Source organism: Oncorhynchus mykiss, chromosome 4 (assembly GCF_057628025.1).
Source record: "Oncorhynchus mykiss isolate SJ-2025 chromosome 4, ASM5762802v1, whole genome shotgun sequence".
Classification (NCBI taxonomy): domain Eukaryota; kingdom Metazoa; phylum Chordata; class Actinopteri; order Salmoniformes; family Salmonidae; genus Oncorhynchus; species Oncorhynchus mykiss.
This window is the reverse complement of record NC_143025.1, coordinates 18,010,984-18,030,115: the sequence shown is the minus strand read 5'-3', so window position 1 is coordinate 18,030,115 and position 19,132 is coordinate 18,010,984.

Below are 19,132 nucleotides of genomic sequence, written 5' to 3'. Positions count from 1 at the left end.
ATTTTACTTTTAAAAAGCTTGTGCAAAAAGTAACTACGCAATTTCTTACCTTTTCTGCTTTATATCTCACGTTAGGGCAGTAATTCTCAACTCCTGTCCTCATATACCCCCAACAGTACACATTTGTATTGTAGTCCCTGACAAGCACATCTGATTCAACTTGTGAGTTAATCATCAGGCCCTCACCTAGTTGATTCAGCTATGTTTGTCCGGGGCTACAAAAAAAATGTGTTTTGTTGGGGTTACTTGAGGACCGGAGTTGGGAACCACAACATTAGGGTATAAAAAGTATTCAAGGAAATCCTGGAGAAGGATGATTATTACAGAAAAATTATTTCATTACAGTTTGGGAGGAACACTGTGTCATATGGGTGGCAGACAGCCACAGGATGCTCCTACCCTCTCATCCTCCCTTCTCATCAGACAACTAGAAGAGATCTCCCACTGCGATGCAGACTGGTGGTCCAGGCTCTGCTTCTAATGACATGCCGCTTCTCTCACTCCCTCCGTCTCGCACAAACTTCTAATGGCAGCACAAAATTAAAGCACAGTTGATAAGTAACTCAATTCAAACCACGTTCAGATGTGTATCTCTGATGGGTTTGCGCCCAGAGGGCTTGAGTCAGTAATAGGGCTTGGTCTGAGTGCTGCCACATGCACAAGGAACAGTACCAAGGCTCAGACTGTAGAAGTGCCAGGCAAATCAATCTAAGCCCCAGGGCCTATATTCATAAAGCGTCTCAGAGTAGGAGTGCTGATCTAGGATCGCATTCCTTACGATATTAAATGCAAAACTGATCCTAGGGCAGTACCCCTTCTCTAAGACTCTTTCTATTCTATTCTACTGTATCTTAGTTTGTGCCGCTCTGACATTGCTTGTCCATATATTTATATATTCTTAATTCAATTCCTTTACTTAGATTTGTGTGTCTTGTGTGTATTGTTGTGAAATTGTTAGATATTACTTATTATATAATACTGCACTGTTGGAGCCAGAAACACAAGAATTTCGCTACACCCACAATAACATCTGCTAAACACGTGTATGTGACCAATACAAATTGATTTGATTTGATTTATGAACATAGGCTCAGTCTGGCTGGCCCCTATCTCTCCCACAGCCTTCATTCTCCAGTCAGAGCGCCATCGGCCTCAGCCAAGCGGCCATCCCGTAATGCTTTGGTGCCTGCCCAGCCCCAGTCTGATCTGAGCCGGGGCCCTGGGTTCAGACGATGAGACTTACTGAGGGGCCTAACTGGGCAATTAGAGTCACAGACCAATTTTTCAGAACAATAGTGTCATACGTTTAACAAGCTGCCTCTGCCATTATCCCTGCAGGGGACTGTTTTTCTTTCTAACGGCCCCCCTGCTTGTCTGTAGACGGTGTGTTTGTGTTGGTAATGGGGACTACGGTTCCTTTGGGCACCTGTCTATCAAAGACCAGTAAGGAGTGACAGAGGCACACTCCCACACAGACAAATATGTTCACTGATGATCACATTGGTTAACATAGTAGTCTTTATGTTAATGGTCATCTTATTCGGTATGGTTTTATTGTACAAAAGGCGTTCAGACAAACTGGTCATTGATTCCGGACTGCACTAGCGGAATGAGCTCTGTACACTTCCAACCACTTCTCTACTGTTAAACCTATATGTCCATGTCAGCAAGTCATTTATGAATATGGCAACACCTCTCACCTGGCAAGCAAAAACAATGACAAACCAAAAACTCTTTATATTGAAATGTCAAACAATAGTACTTGGAGCTGTGGATCATTTGTAGGTACGTTAGCTTGGCTATCCTGAGAGTAGTCAGTCAGCATGTTGCCCCTTCCATACAGAATGCCTAAAACATGGGAGAAACTGCATGTAGTCAACACAACTTCTTAGCAAGGTTAATATAGTAAACTAAAACTAATACAAAAATAATAATGAAAAAACTATTCAACCGAAATAAAATAATTAACAAACCAGTTTGAAAAAATCAAACTACACAAAAACTATTATCGCTGAAACCAAAAATAAAATAGAAGTTTGACTTTTTCCCCCTAAACTTTGGTCAGAAATGGGGGTTTCAAGCTTTTGTGAAGTTTTCAAGTTATTGAAGCTGGCAGGTAAATGTTGTTAGGAGATGGTGGTTTCAAATAGCCTTAGAAATCAGTAGCTAACGTGATAATTCTTACAAGTTAAAAACCATTGGATTGGTGTAAACCCCTACGCCTCATTGGTGTAAACCCCTACTCCTCATTGGTGTAAACCCCTACTCCTCATTAGTGTAAACCCCTACCCCATATTGGTGTAAACCCCTACTCCTCATTGGTGTAAACCCCTACTCCTCATTGGTGTAAATCCCTACTCCTCATTGGTGTAAACCCCTACTCCTCATTGGTGTAAACCCCTACTCCTCATTGGTGTAAACCCCTACTCCTCATTAGTGTAAACCCCTACTCCTCATTGGTGTAAACCCCTACTCCTCATTGATGTAAACCCCTACTCCTCATTAGTGTAAACTCCTACTCCTCATTGGTGTAAACCCCTACTCCTCATTGGTGTAAACCCCTACTCCTCATTGGTGTAAACCCCTACTCCTCATTAGTGTAAACCCCTACTCCTCATTGGTGTAAACCCCTACTCCTCATTGGTGTAAACCCCTACTCCTCATTAGTGTAAACCCCTACTCCTCATTAGTGTAAACCCCTACTCCTCATTGGTGTAAACCCCTACTCCTCATTAGGGAAAACCCCTACTGACCATTAGTGTACACCCCTACTCCTCATTAGTGTAAACCCCTACTCTTCATTGGTGTAAACCCCTACTCCTCATTGGTGTAAACCCCTACTCCTCATTGGTGTAAACCCCTACTCCTCATTAGTGTAAACCCCTACTCCTCATTGGTGTAAACCCCTACTCCTCATGAGTGTAAACCCCTACTCCTCATTGATGTAAACCCCTACTCCTCATTAGTGTAAACCCATACTCCTCATTGGTGTAAACCCCTACTCCTCATTGGTGTAAACCCCTACTCCTCATTAGTGTAAACCCCTACTCCTCATTAGTGTAAAACCCTACTCCTCATTGGTGTAAACCCCTACTCCTCATTAGTGTAAACCCCTACTCCTCATTGGTGTAAACCCCTACTCCTCATTGGTGTAAACCCTACTCCTCATTGGTGTAAACCCCTACTCCTCATTGGTGTAAACCCCTACTCCCCATTAGTGTAAACCCCTACTCCTCATTAGTGTAAACCCCTACTCCTCATTGGTGTAAACCCCTACTCCTCATTAGTGTAAACCCCTACTCCTCATTAGTGTAAACCCCTTCTCCACATTGGTGTAAACCCTACTCCCCATTAGTGTAAACCCCTACTCCTCTTTGGTGTAAACTCCTACTCCTCATTAGTGTAAACCCCTACTCCTCATTGGTGTAAACCCCTACTCCTCATTAGTGTAAACCCCTACTTCTCATTAGTGTAAACCCCTACTCCTCATTAGTGTAAACCCCTACTCCTCATTAGTGTAAACCCCTACTCCTCATTAGTGTAAACCCCTACTCCTCATTAGTGTAAACATGGGAGAGAGAGAGTTACCATTTTTTTTTGCACCAGTCTCGGCACTATTCCTTTTAAATCCAAGTCACAGATACTTTATCATATAAACCTAACCTTTGATCTGACTCATTACTTTATCCATTACTTCACCCCCAGTTGTAAGAAGTGACATCCCCAAAAAACACCATACAACACAAATGTCTTCTAGCCTCCCAGGCATGCTTTCTGTTCCAAACACTAAAACTATATTGGAAACAAAAGTAAAAACTAGCAAATCAGGTACTATAACAAAAACACATACTATAACCCTGCCTCTTAGGCCCCTGGTTGTTATTTAGCCTGCTGGCAGTGAAGGGGGACCATTCTATTGAGTGACTATTATTTTTAAGTGTCTCAGACACTGTTGAGCAATGCGAGTAACAGCATATGCTAGGCTGCAGGAGACAGTGTGTCTAAACACCTCGGTGGGGCAGGCAGGCAGCGTCTGTCTGTGTCTGCCTATAGGTCCACCCGGAGACTGGATGTGACAACTGAGTGCTACTGACAGGCTGACTCTCCTGTGGCAGTCAGCCCTGGTGGAGCCCAGCGAGAAAGTAGAGGAGAGGGGGTGGTTCTAGGACTGAATCACAATAGGACTCTAATGAGTAGGGAGGAGACAGCTTTTATTTGAATGTGCCACACTGTCAGGGAGCTTCAGACCCCGTTTACCTGAGGAGCTCTTTGATGTGGGACTCAGGTACCATGGTACGGTCCCAGTACCTCTCTTACTCATGATAGGTTTCTCACAGGTAGTCACTGGCACCAGTCCTCTTCTATTATAGCAGGATGTTTCTAAAGCACACCTTTGGAAGTGTTGCTAGATATAGACTCATTGTCAATACAACACTGACCTAGCTAGCACAATATGAAATAGACACTGGTGTCAAAGTCCAATAACCCAATAAGAAGAAAAATCAACACCAAAGGTTTGTATCATCATATGCACTACTGCCAACCAGTGGACTGCATGACAACTGCATCTAAAGTTTGCTCTTACAGCAGTTTGGAATTGGAGTGCATTCTCCAAAGGCATCTCCATACATATTTCATTGATTAACACATACGCAGCTTACTGTGTAGATTAACAAATGTAGAGGGCCAAGTCATGATAATGTGATAAATGAATGAAGAAAACTATATTTGAACATAATAGGACAGATAGTGCTGGAGTGATGGACAGCTGAGCAGTAGTGAGCACAGCAAACTCTCTCACTCCTCTTTCTCACTGGCAGCTCTGAGGAGAAAGTAAGAGATTTGTGTGTTTTATTACTGACTAATTAAAGTTTCTTGCTTTGACTCATGTTTTATTAAATTGTGTGTGTGTGTGTGTGTGGTGCATAATACACTCTAAACACACCTGTGTGCAGCCCTGATAGAGGTTGGCGGTCACTCAAAAGAGTACTGGAGGAGAGGGTTGAAGCATGGGTACTTGACTATGGAGGTGCGGGTTCCCCATGATGATGAGCAGGGCTTTGGGCCGAACGACTGCCATGCTGAAGCGCTTGGGGTTGGACAGCAATCACAGGATGCTTTGCAGGTCGTCACACTGCACTGACTCATTCTCCCTCACCTGGAACAAGAGGTCATTTATTTAGATGTATTAAGATAGGTGTCAATTGCATCTACAATTCAGTCAATTCAGCAAGTGAAGTGATATACAACTCGTACAAAATGTCACAACTTCCGCCGAAGTTGGCCCCCCTGCCTGTTCGGGCGGTGCTCGGCGGTCGTCGTCACCGTCCTAATAGCCGCTACCGATCCCTTTTTCGTTTGTCTGTTGGTTTTGTCTTATTAGGTTCACCTGTGTATATTTTAGTTTAATTAGCTTCTCTATATGTAGTAGTTTGTCCCGCCCTTGTTTTGTGCGGGATTGTTTTTTGTTACTCTGTTGGATGTGGTTTTCATGTGTGTATTCTCCGGACTGTTTGGTCCTGTGTTTGGGCTGGTCTGTTCTATGCCAAATGTATGTTAGCGTCGGAGAATAAATCATGATATGCTGAACCCTGCTCTCTGCGCCTGATTCCAACCCACCACTCCTAGTATCCCGTGACACAAAAGTGACACATTGTTTTTTTATATTTCAGAATGTATTCCCTGAATTGAAAACGAATGGACCTGAGACCCTGTAAAGGGAGAAATTAGTCAAGTTCAATAATGAAGGAGGGGAATGTTACCGTGGACAAGATGATGACCAGGAACTCCTACACAGAGCCCAGCTTGATGTCAGACAGGCCCACCCTGTGGAGCAGCACACGGATCTTCTCTGGCTGAGGAGCAGAGGTTCAGGTGGTCAGACCGGTCAGTCCGGTGTTCAGGGTTAAGGGAGATGGACCACTGTACTAGTTGTGACAGAATAATGAACTTGTTATGGTTTTTTTAGGATTTTTACAGCAATACTAGGCGAGTAACAAGTAAACTGTAACAGAATGGTACCCACTGTTGACAGTCTAAATGGTCATGCCATACTGACCTGTTTCCTGTAGGGAGCAATAATGCCAATGTCAGTGGCAGCTACAGGATTGTAGAGCTTCTTGGCCAGCTGGCAGCAGTACAGCATCATCTGTACCGCCTCTCCAGGGTTGAACCACAAAGGGTTGTTGCCCTCCCTCATCTCTGTGCCATGAGAGAAGGAAAGCTGACTGGCATTATTGGTGTTCAACGTCTAGGCTCGATGCCGACAAGATAGGAAAACCTGTATTTGTCAAAATGTTCTCAACATGTCAGTGGGAGACGAGGAGAGGAAACGCAGACATTGAGAAATGGGAGGACAGAGGACATGACGAAGACACAATCAATCAATCAATCAAATGTATTTATAAAGCCCTTTTTACAAAGCAAGCAATGCAGATGTAGAAGCACGGTGGCTAGGAAAAACTCCCTAGAGAGGCGGGAACCTAGGAAGAAACCCAGAGAGGAACCAGGCTCTGAGGGGTGGCCAGTCCTCTTCTGGCTGTGCTGGGTGGAGATTATAACAGTTCATGGCCAAGATGTTCAAAAGTTCATAGATAACCAGCAGGGTCAAATAATAATAATCACAGTGGTTGTAGAGGGTGCAAGAGGTCAGCACCTCAGGAGTAAATGTCAGTTGGCTTTTCGTTGCCGATCATTCAGAGTTAGAGACAGTAGGTGCGGTTGAGAGAGTGAGTTGAAAACAGCAGGTCCGGGACAAGGTAGAACGTCCGGTGAACAGGTCAGGGTTCCATAGCCGCAGGCAAAACAGTTGAAACTGGAGCAGCAGCACAACCAGGTGGACTGGGGACAGCAAGGAGTCAACAGGCCAGGTAGTCCTGAGGCATGGTCCTAGGGCTCAGGTCCCGCGAGAGAAGAGAAAGAGAAAGAAAGAGAAAGAGAGAGAAAGAGAGAGAGAGAATTAGAGGGAGCATACTTAAATTCACACAGGACACTGGATAAGACAGGATAAATACTCCAGATATAACAGACTGACCCTAGCCCTCCGACACATAAACTATTGCAGCATTATTACTGGAGGCTGAGACAGGAGGGGTCGGGAGACACTGTGGCCCTGTCCAACGATACCCCCGGACAGGGCCAACCAGGCAGGATATAAGCCCACCCACTTTGCCAAAGCACAGTCCCCACACTACTAGAGGGATATCTTCAACCACCAACTTCTAACCTGGGACAAGGCCGAGTATAGCCCACGGAAATCTCCCACATGGCACGAACCCGAGGGGGGCGCCAACCCGGACAGGGAGATCACGTCAGAGACTCAACCCACTCAAGTGACGCACCCCTCCTAGGGACAGCATGGAAGAGCACCAGTAAACCAGTGAGTCAGCCCCCGTAATAGTGTTAGAGGCAGAGAATCCCAGTGGAATCCCACAAGGATTCAAGGAAAGACTATTGAGAAAGATCCCATTGTCTTGAGTCTATTTTGGACAGAAAAGACAGAAAGAAACATAACGAGAGAGCGAGAGAAACAGATAGAGGCCTCATCCTGACTCCATGGAATCCCTTGATGGGCAGATGGACCCCTGGGCCCTGACACACAGCTTCCCACTGTAAAACAGTCTAAAGGGCAGGGTCAGGAAGGCCTCCTGGGAACGGTAGTTATACACCAGCTTTGTCACCTGGAGGGAGAAGAGAGGACACAATGAGAATGCAATAAACTTTGGAGCCACCTATTTACAATGTGATCCTGTGTGGCTTAGTCGGTAGAACATGGTGCTTGCAACGCCTAGGGTTGAGGGCTCGATATCCGCTGGGGCCACCCATAAGTTGTTTTGAATAAAAGTGTCTGTTAAACATTATATTACAATGCAAGACAAAACATTATGTATAAGAAGATGTATCATCTGGATTCAGTTGGTGACTCACTATGCATGATTTAGATGACAATGGCACTGACAGGGAATGTGTGTGTGTGTGTGTGTGTGTGTGTGTGTGTGTGTGTGTGTGTGTGTGTGTGTGTGTGTGTGTGTATGTGTGTGTGTGTGTGTGTGTGTGTGTGTGTGTGTGTGTGTGTGTGTCTGTATTCACCAGCTTTGGGTTGTATCCCCCACTCTCTCTTATGTACAGGGGCTTGGTCATCAGTCTCTCCAGCATGGACACCCCATGGCCCAATGCCTGCGCCAGCTTGGTCTTCACAATTGGACCCACCTGCCTGGGGTCTCCAGACAGAACTATGTGAAAGGTGGGGGTAGCAACAGAACATATGATTCACTTTTTGATCAAGAGGCCACAAAATACAGTTATGACTTCTGTCAGTTGTGCAATGTTTTTCAACGGTTGCACCACTTTAGTAAGGGTGTTCCAGTTTTTTTGTGGTTGTAGTGTACTCTGTTTAGTCTAACCTGTCTGTCTCTCTCTGACAGAAGCCCTAGGGGGATCAATGCCACACTGAGGAATAAACAACAACTTTCATTATTTTAATACATGTAGTATTGTGATCCTCTCTAGAGTAGTACTTCTGTTGATGAAGGAGGTTAACAATGGACCTTAAAGGCCCAGTGCAATCCGAAATGTGATTTTCCTGTGTTATATATTTCCACACTATGAGGTTGGAATAATACTGTGAAATTGTGAAAATTATGATACTGCACTTCTACTGTAAGAACTGTTTGAAAAGACGGCCTGAAAATCCAGCCTGTTTTGATGGGAAGGAGTTTTGTTAATAGACCAATAGATCAAACCTTTTCCAATAACAGCTAGTTTTCCATTTCCTCCACACTCAGACTCCTCCCCGACAGTCCTAGCAACAAAAAATAACAATCACAGTAAGGTACTTTCATTTTTTACCCAGAAATGATTTGATATTGCGATAGAAATGGCTGCATTGGACCTTTAACATAAGGGAGCCTTGTTATCTTCTTGTCCCTTACCGCAGCCCAATCTGGTAGAGAAGGCCAGCGGTGGTACAGGTACTGACCACGAACCTGTCCAAGGAAGCATGTCGGATGTCCTTCCCAGCCCGAGAGTACTGCCTTATAACCTCAGGGATTGCCTACAGGAGATACAGACAGAGGCATAAACTGGTAGAGAAAATGGGATCGAGGCGGTGGGTGCAGTACCTCTTCCTATCGACAGGAGGTGTTGACGCGGGCCAGGCTCGTAGCGTGCAGGAACCCACTAACATGGAGCTGGATACAGATGAGGTCAGCAGCACTGTTGAAGAGAGTGCACACCAGAACATAATTACTGGGCAGGTGGTAACACACCTACAGAATGGAAACAAGAGGAGACATTTCACTGTTTATCCAGAGAACTAGAATGAGGGCAACTTTTGTAAATAACCAAATACAACCAATTACAAGAAACTTGACTGAGCTTGCCAGGTGCAATGGAATCAATGGAACATGGTTACCGTGCAACTCCTGCACATCTGGCACTCCAGGCAGGGCAGGCTGAACCAAACAGTCCAGTATTTCAATGAAAACAAATACTATTTGAACGCGGGTCTGGTTGTCAAACCTCTTCTCTGTCCTTGCACCCCATTGGTGGAACGAGCTTCCCCCGATGCTAGGACAGCAGAGTCCCTGCCCATCTTCCAAAAACCTCTGAAACCCTACCTCTTCAAAGAAGATCTTAAATAAGACATTACAGTCTTATCACTCCACCCCCCCACACACACTATAAAATATCAAAACCTTGCATGTGTCTTTTCCTACTGGCACTGATTTGGCTTATAACTGAAAATTGTACTGACTACGACTTTGATTTGTGGTTGTCACACCTAGCTATCTTAAAATGAACACACAAAGTCGCTCTGGATAAGAGTGTCTGCTCAAATGTAAATGTAAAAGGTTGTGATATCCATTGGGTTGAGAAGTGTACAGTACAGAACCTGCAGCATGGCCTCCATGAGGGTGATCATCTTTTCTGTCCCTGGGGATCCAAAAAGGATGTACTGGGTGGGCCGGCACTCCCCTGCCAGGATATGCTTCACTGCCTTCCTCTGAGACAGGTTCAGCTGCTGGTTGAAGAGCTGCCCTGAAATTGGGATGGGCTTAGATGGCATCCTGGAATCTGAGAAGATAAAATAGGCTCAATTCTCATTCCCTTCATTGATCAGTCTCAAAGGTACTAAACTGTCCTAGTTGGGACAAGTTTTGATGCTATTTGTGTTTATGACACTTCAGTAGCTGTAGTGTACAGAGAATCTGTGCTGTCAGAATGAAGGAGCCCAAATGCTTCGATCTCCTGTTTTGGTTTGTGTGGCCTTTGAGACCATGTCAACAGGGATGCTTGATAGGGTCATCTCTTTTATCTCCTTGTCTGACTCCTCTGGCCACCACTCACACGTCCATAAAGGGGCCTGGAGCATCACGGCTGTGGAGAAGAACACTGGGAAGAGGAGAGAATGCACCATAAGGCATGGACCAGATCAGACAGCAGAGGAGGCTGGTGGGAGGAGCCATAGGAGGACAGGCTCATTGTAATGGCTGGAATGGAATCAATAGAACAGTATCAAACACATCAATCATAGGGAAACCACATGTTTGACTCCATTCCGTATATTCCATTCCAGCCATTACAATGATTATGTTCCTCCTATAGCTCCTCCCGACAGCCTCCTATGCCAGACAGGGAATAAAGTTATCTGGGATGAGAAGAAGAAATAGTGAGACAAAATACTAAATATACTGGAAATGGGGATTGGGAAGAAAATGCAACTCAAAGGTACCACTCCCCCCTTAGTATGCTTGGTATGGGTCAACCTGTCAACACAAATATTATCATAGATAATCCATATACTGTCAAAACTTCACTTTCTCTATGCTAGAGGAACAGAGCTCAACACTTCCAGGAACAACCTTTTTTCTTAACGTTTAAACTGCACTTTTTTATTGTTTAAACAAAATCATAAAATGACATGAATTCACAATTCAGATATGGTTCTGCCAGGGGGCAATACAGTTCAATCTACCTCCGTCCTGGTTAACTACCTACCGGTTGTCACTAGTTCCCACAGTCACAAATTTATAGAAGACGCCTATTTCTACGATTTCGCTTCTTAAAATCTGATTTTAAACCTATTCCTAAACTTAACCACACTACTGACCTCCTTATGCCTAACCTTAAATTACGACCAAAAATAAAATAAAACATTTCATGACTTTTTACAATATAGTCTATTTGACTTTGTGGCAACTAAGGGAAACTATACCAGACGGCTCTCCCCTTACTCCTGTTCCCCCACCCACTCAGCAGCAATGTTATTAATGCAGTTTTAGGTTCTCTGTTGTGTGCCTCTCCTCCATGATCTCAGTTGAAGTCCCACTTCTCATCAATATTATGGCTCGTTGCAGTGATGTATGATAGCATGTTCATAGACATCCAACAATCTGTTGTTAATGCCACATATGGTGTTTGAGAGCTTGTGCTTTGTGCTTGCTGAGCAACCATTGTACAATTTTTCCATCAGGGTCGTCACAGTTTTTCGACATGGCATCTTGTAGTCTGGTTCTAGATATGCCATTAGGGTATTGAAGCTGACATCGTCTACCATTGACAAAAGCTTAATATCAACTGCAATCACTTCTGTAATCAGCAATGATTTTCTCCCTTATCGCACTGCTGCCAACAACGGGTTGGGTCTCACAGTGTCTCCCTAACAGCATTGCACCTGTACTGTCACTATAGCTCAATTCAACTTCACAAAGTTTGCATTTCATCACCATAATTTGCAAATAAATTCATAAAAAATCCTACAATGTGATTTTCTGGATTTTTTTTCTCATTTTGTCTGTCATAGTTGAAGTGTACCTATGATGAAAATTACAGGCCTCTCTCATCTTTTTAGTGGGATAACTTGCACAATTGGTGGCTGACTAAATACTTTTTTGCCCCACTGTACGTGGCAAATAATTTAAAAGATGCATATCTTATCCTACTAACGTTACAGCATTTTTGCATGAGGTATTTGTTGAATTTTTATTTTACCTTTATGATGATGATCGGGATCTGTTAGGGGTCATATTGTGATAACTGAAATTTGGAGAAAAATAAATCCTACGTTTTTTGGTTAGGGATTTTTTCTAAACGTTAACAATCCCAATGTCGTTTAAACAATCACACCCCTACCCAGAACCTGTTGAAGGTGAACGTCTAGAGGCTTTCCCATGTAGCCATGCTGAAACTCATGTTCACCCTCAGACTCACTTCCTCATTTTTGATCTGTGAAATACAACACAAGAAGTCATAGGCTAGGGACTTCATCTAGCTACACAGGAGAGAGGTGTAATTCAACAATGTGGACCAAACTGTCAATAATTCAACATGTCCGTCACGGGTACAGTAACTAGGTTAGGAAAAAAAGCATTTCTGATTATACAGAATGTTAGTGGACAGCTTAATCAAGGTTATCTGTATTATTCCATAGAGAAATGTGGATTGTAGGCTGAACATACTGTACTTCATTACATAATACAGAACAGAGACAGTGAGGTGGATGTGAAGCCATCACAGTGACCATCTGGGCAGCTTGAGGAGGGGGTAGTGGGGCTGCCGAGCAGTAGGGAAGCGAAGTGCTGGAGAAGACTCTCCTCTTTACTGCCAACTGTGACCTAAAGGCACCTCCCAATGGTGAAAGAGGGAAGTGCAGCAGCAGCTCTGCACAACACCCCAAGTTCCTAGAATAGGACTTTTTTTGTTACCTTTATTTAACTAGGCAAGTCAGTTTAAGAACAAATTCTTATTTACAATGATGACTAAACGCGGACAACGCTGGACCAATTGTGCACCGCCCTATGGGACTCCCAATCACGGCCGGATGTGATACAGCCTGGAATTGAACAAGGGACTGTAGTGATGCCTCTTGCACTGAGATGTAGTGCCTTAGACCGCTGCGCTACTCAGGAGGATGGAGGGACACGAATCATTATTCAAAAAACGGAATCTCCATATGCAATGGATTCAGTCAGATAATAGATAAAAGACAGCATTTACATGTGATGCTACCAGAAATTGATGACCATGAATTGACGACCATGACCAGGAAGCCTGGACCGCGGGTAGAGAACAGGGCCCACTATGGGGGAGCGCTTTCCGGATAGGCCCTGAATACCTCCATATTGGATCTGTGTTAGAGCATGGTGCTGTAGGACTCCATTTCTTTGTACCGGTGGGTCTGTCACAGTACCTAGGGTGAACTGCTCCTCTGAGTCTCAGCCAGCAAACTCACAGCACTTCAGTCTATGGGTCTCTAAGCCTTGGTTACTGTCAAGAGAAAAATAATGATACAACTCATAATGAAATGACATTCAGCAAGTCTTGGTAGGACAATGATGCTACAAATAGTGCATACATGTTATTAAAATCAACACATCAGAGTATTTACCGATTGACAGGGTGGTTTTATGTCATTTAATACAGGTAGAAACTCAGTTACTGACCCCACTGTATCAAGACCACTAGCTCCCGGCTCTCTACTAGCAGCAGTGTCCCGAAGTGTGTCTTGTCGCTGACCACCAGGTCCCCCTTGTCGTCCAGGAGACTATTGATTTCCCCCTCTGGGATTGACCTAGTATTGGCAGCATTCATACTGTCAGAGTAAAAAGACCAGAGTAACGGTGGAGGTTAGTGGCCGAGTCGTTAAAGCGTCAATCTGCAGTTCAAATAAAACACAAAAAAATGTAATGTACACAGTTTACAGCAGGTATAAAAGGTGCAGTGAAATGCTTGCGTGTTAGCTCCCTCAACATTGCAGAACAATATCAATAATAATAAAAAATCTATCAAAAATAACAAATAATTAGGGGAGGTAATGTATAAGTAATACATCTGATATGTACACAATATGATATACAGTATAAATGATAAATGTGCCATGTATGACTGGGTTGCAGAAGTTCAAACAGTAACAAAGCCCCACCCCGCCACTGTTTTGGTAAAAAGCTGAGGGATGACGCTGGAGAAATGTAACCACTTAAATTTATAGACATCAAAATTAGTCTGAACCATGTTGAGGCTATACAGTGTTTGTTCACATTTAGATTTTTTCACAAAAAATTGAGTAAAATAAGCTTATATTTTGGGTTCTGATGGGGTACAACAGATGACCTAAGCTCAGGAGGCATTTCTAAGTTATATTCTTCAAGAATCAATGGGTATACAGTGGGGAGAACAAGTATTTGATACACTGCCGATTTTGCAGGTTTTCCTACTGACAAAGCATGTAGAGGTCTGTAATTTTTATCATAGGTACACTTCAACTGTGAGAGACGGAATCTAAAACAAAAATCCAGAAAATCACATTGTATGATTTTTAAGTAATTCATTTGCATTTTATTGAACTACAGGAAACGTATGATCCAATTTATTCATTACTATATTTAGCTAACATTAGATAGTTCATTCTGAGATTCTTACCTTTGCCTCTATTTGACAGGCTCGTCCTGATCACCATGGTATTTGTAGTTCTTTATGATAGCTACATTAGCAGCTAATTGGCATTTTAAAAAATGCAGGTAAATACAAAATATTTTGTAAAAACTCACATTGTCCTAGAGAGATTTTCACAGCTATCAAAACGTCATGCCAGGGTAAGCCTACATGAAACACACCCCTTATTTTTAGTGTTTCTAAAATTCCCTATGGGAAACATGAAGGGTGTAAAAAAACATTGGAACCATTTCCCTGTGGGGTCTTGCCGCATTTAAATCAACTGGGAACTCTGAAAAATACATGGTCAAATCATGACGTCAGTGATCTCCAGGTTGGCAAGTCGGAACTCTAGAAAGAGGCCAGAGTTCCCGAGTTGGAATTCCCAGTTGGATGACCGTTCAAATCGATTTTCCCCAGTCGGAGTTCCCAGTTGGATGACCGTTCAAATCGATTTTCCCCAGTCGGAGTTCCCAGTTGGATGACCGTTCAAATCGATTTTCCCCAGTCGGAGTTCCCAGTTGGATGACCGTTCAAATCGATTTTCCCCAGTCGGATTTCCCAGTTGGATGACCGTTCAAATCGATTTTCCCCAGTCGGAGTTCCCAGTTGGATGACCGTTCAAATCGATTTTCCCCAGTCGGAGTTCCCAGTTGGATGACCGTTCAAAACGATTTTCCCCAGTCGGAGTTCCCAGTTGGATGACCGTTCAAATCGATTTTCCTCAGTCGGAGTTCCCAGTTGCTTTGAATGCACCGAAGTCGGGAGCCCGAGATTTCCGACTTCCCAGTTGTCTTGATCTATTGACACATTAGTGTTGCTGGGAATTGTGTCGCAAAAAAACGGAAGAGTCTGCAGGAAGTTAAATAAAATGACTCTGCTGGTGGTCTAGACGGTTGGTCTTATTCTGAGGGAAATTTGACAAAATATCCACAGGAAAGTATTATTAAACCAACTTCAAAAAGTGGGTATCTGTGTGTGGCTATCACAATTAGTTTTCTCATCACCTAAGGTACATGCACAAGACCGAATATATACACATGATGCATGCATACTAACCGAAGTCTTGCATGTGTTTACATGGTTTCGTGCATGTGCCAGATGATAGAAATCAACAGCAGTACCGACACTCTAAAAAGTTGGGTAAATAATAATTTCCTGTGGATATTTTGTCTCACATTTCCACCAACAGAAAGACCATCCGCACAGACAACCAGTTGAGTAAGTTCAGATGTGTAATTTTATTTAATATTTAACATTCTGGCTTGTAAGGAAACGTCAAAGTTTTAGCATTGCTTTATTTTAGAATGTACCAGAAAACTGGTATCACAGTCTCATTTATTAGGCAACCCGGCCTGATGACTCCCTGATGTGCCTGGCTTGAACCCACCTGGTCCTGCTCCACCTGTGACCTGTAGTATAATCATTAGTCCAAACAGTTTTGTTTTGCAACAAAAACAAGAGTTTCTATTGGACAAATTAATGTAGGTCCCTCCCTTTTATGTTCCATTTGCTTCCGTTTAAGAAATGTTTCGCAACAGAATCGGCATAATGAACATGCCCCTGCATCCTGTCACGTTCTGACCTTAGTTCTTTTGTTATGTCTTTGTTTTAGCACGGTCAGGGCATGAGTTGGGTGGGTTGTCTATGTTCTTTTTTCTATGATTTGGGATTTCAGTGTTTGGCATGGTATGGTTCTTAATCAGAGGCAGCTGTCAATCGTTGTGCCTGATTGAGAACCATGCTTAGGTAGCCTGTTTTCACCCTTGAGTTGTGGGTGATTATTTTTCCGTTTCAGTGTTTGCACCATTCGGGACTGTTTCGGTTTTCATTTTGATTCTCTTGTTATCTTGTATTCATTTTCCATTAAATCACATTATGGATACATACCACACTGCATTTTGGTCCTCTGATCCTTCCTACTAGTCCTCCTCCTCAGAGGAAGAAGAAACCCGTTACAGAATCACCCACCACCAAAGGACCAAACAGCGTGGTAAAGGGCAGCAGCAGCGATCTCCAGACTCCTGGACATGGGGGGAGATTCTGGACGGCAAAGGACCCTGGGCACAGGCTGGGGAATATCGCCGCCCCAAGGCAGAGCTGTAGAGACACCTTTTGCAGCAATTACAACTGCAAGTCTCTTGGGGTATGTCTCTATAAGCTTGGCACATCTAGCCACTGGGATTTTGCCCATTCTTCAAGGCAAAACTGCTCTAGCTCCTTCAAGTTTGCTGTACACCAGCGGAACCCATCCATCTTTAAAAGTCATACTACAGATTCTCAATTGGATTGAGGTCTAGGCTTTGACTAGGTCATTCCAAAAAATGTAAATGTTTCCCCTTAAACCACTTGAGTGTTGCTTTAGCAGTATGCTTAGGGTCATTGTCCTGCTGGAAGGTGAACCTCCGTCCCATTCTTAAATCTCTTCAAGACTGAAACAGGTTTCCCTCAAGAATTTCCCTGTATTTAGCGCCATCCATCATTCCTTCAATTCTGACCAGTTTCCCAGTCCCTGCGGATGAAAAACATCCCCACAGCATGATGCTGCCACCGCCATGGTGGTGGTGTTCTCGAGGTGATGAGAGGTGTTGGGTTTGCACCATACATAGCGTTTTCCTTGATGGCCAAAAAGCTACATTTTAGTCTCATCTGACCAGAGTACCTTCTTCCATATGTTTGGGGAGTCCCACATGCCTTTTGGCGAACACTAAACGTGTGGCTTTTTTCTGGCCACTCTTCCGTAAAGCCCAGCTCTATGGAGTGTACAGTTTAAAGTGGTCCTGTGGACAGATACTCCCATCTCCGCTGTGGAACATTGCAGCTCCTTCAGGGTTATCTTTGGTCTCTTTGTTGCCTCTCTGATTAATGCCTTCCTTGCCTGGTCCTTGAGATTTGGTGGGCAGCCCTCTCTTGGCTGGTTTGTTGTGGTGCCTTATTTTTTCCATTTTTAATAATGGATTTAATGGTGCTCTGTGGGATGTTCAAAGTTTCTGATATAATATTTTTTATCCCAAGCCAGACCTGTACTTCTCCATAACCTCGTCCCTAACCTGTTTGGAGAACTCCTTGGTCTTCATGGACCGCTTGCTTGGTGGTGCCCCTTGCTTGGTGGTGTTGCAGACTCTGGGGTCTTTTAGACAGGTGTATGTATATATGCTGAGATCATGTGACAGATCATGTGACACTTACAGTAAATTGCACACATTTGGAATTTAACTAATTATGTGACTTCTGAAGGTAATTGGTTGCACCAGATATTGTTTAGGGGCTTCATAGTAAAGGGAGTGATTACATATGCATGCACCATTATTCCATTTGATTTTTTTTTTATAATTTTTTGAAACAAGTATTTTTTATTTCACCTCACCAATTTGGACTATTTTGTATATGTTCATTACATGAAATCCAAATAAAAAACGCCAAGGGGGATGAATACTTTTGCAAGGCACTGTATCTGTCAGATAGCAATATGACGTGGCTATTATTACTATCTACCAGCAGCTGTTTGTATGGAAATGTTTTGTAGCCTTTGTTTTGTCCCATTTCAACAAAAGTAAATGAACTTGGCTAGCTTTCCCCAGTTGATGTGCCATTATAGCAGAGAGCGAGAGAGAGAGAGAGCTGGCCAAACGTTGGCTATTATTTTTGCCTCGATCACACTGGACCTGAATCAAACGATGAAACCATCAGCCAAATTATTTGAATATTGATATTCTGATGTTTATGCAGTGCAATGTGAATTTTTATTAGTCAGTATGGCAATGTAATGTTATTGATCTGTCAGTTCTCCTAGTTTATTCCCTGCTTTTCATGGTGACACGGCTTGGTGTCACAGCAGAAGTCTGCACAGGACCGATTTCTTCATCCGCTCCTGTCTGCACCCGCTGGCTTTCTGTCTTTCTGTCTGACTCCCACCTTCTACCGCAAGAACTGGTCCCAAACCCAAAATAATTGTAAAATTGTAAAATAATAGTGAAGATATCAAACTATGAAGTAACACATACGGAATAATTTAGTAACCAAAAAAGTGTTAAACAAATCAAAATGTATTTTATATTTGAGATTCTTCAAAGTAGCCACCCTTTGCCTTGATGACAGCTTTGCACACTCTTGGCATTCTCTCAACCAGCTTCACCTAGAATCCTTTTCCAACAGTCTTTAAGGAGTTCCCACATATGCTGAGCACTTGTGGGCTGCTTTTCCTTCACTCTGCGCTCCAACTCATCTCAAACCATCTCAATTGGGTTGAGTTTGGGTGATTGGGGAGGCCAGATCATCTGATGCAGCACTCCATCACTCTCCTTCTTGGTCAAATAGCCCTTACACAGCCTGTAGGTGTGTTGGGTCATTGTCCTGTTGAAAAACAAATGATAGTCCCACTAAGCTTAAAGCAGATGGGATGGCGTATCGCTGCAGAATGCTGTGGTAGCCATGCTGGTTGAGTGTGCCTTGAATTCTAAATATATCAGACAGTGTCACCATCAAAGCACCCCCACACTTCACACCTCCTCCATGCTTCATGCTGGGAACCACACATCTGTTCACCTACTCTGCATCTCACAAAAAAATCTCAAATGTTTGGTTCAAATTTGGACTCATCAGACCAAAGGACGGATTTCCACTGGTCTAATGTCCATTGCTCGTGTTTCTTGGCCCAAGCACGTCTCTTCTTATTATTGGTGTCCTTTAATAGTGGTTTCTT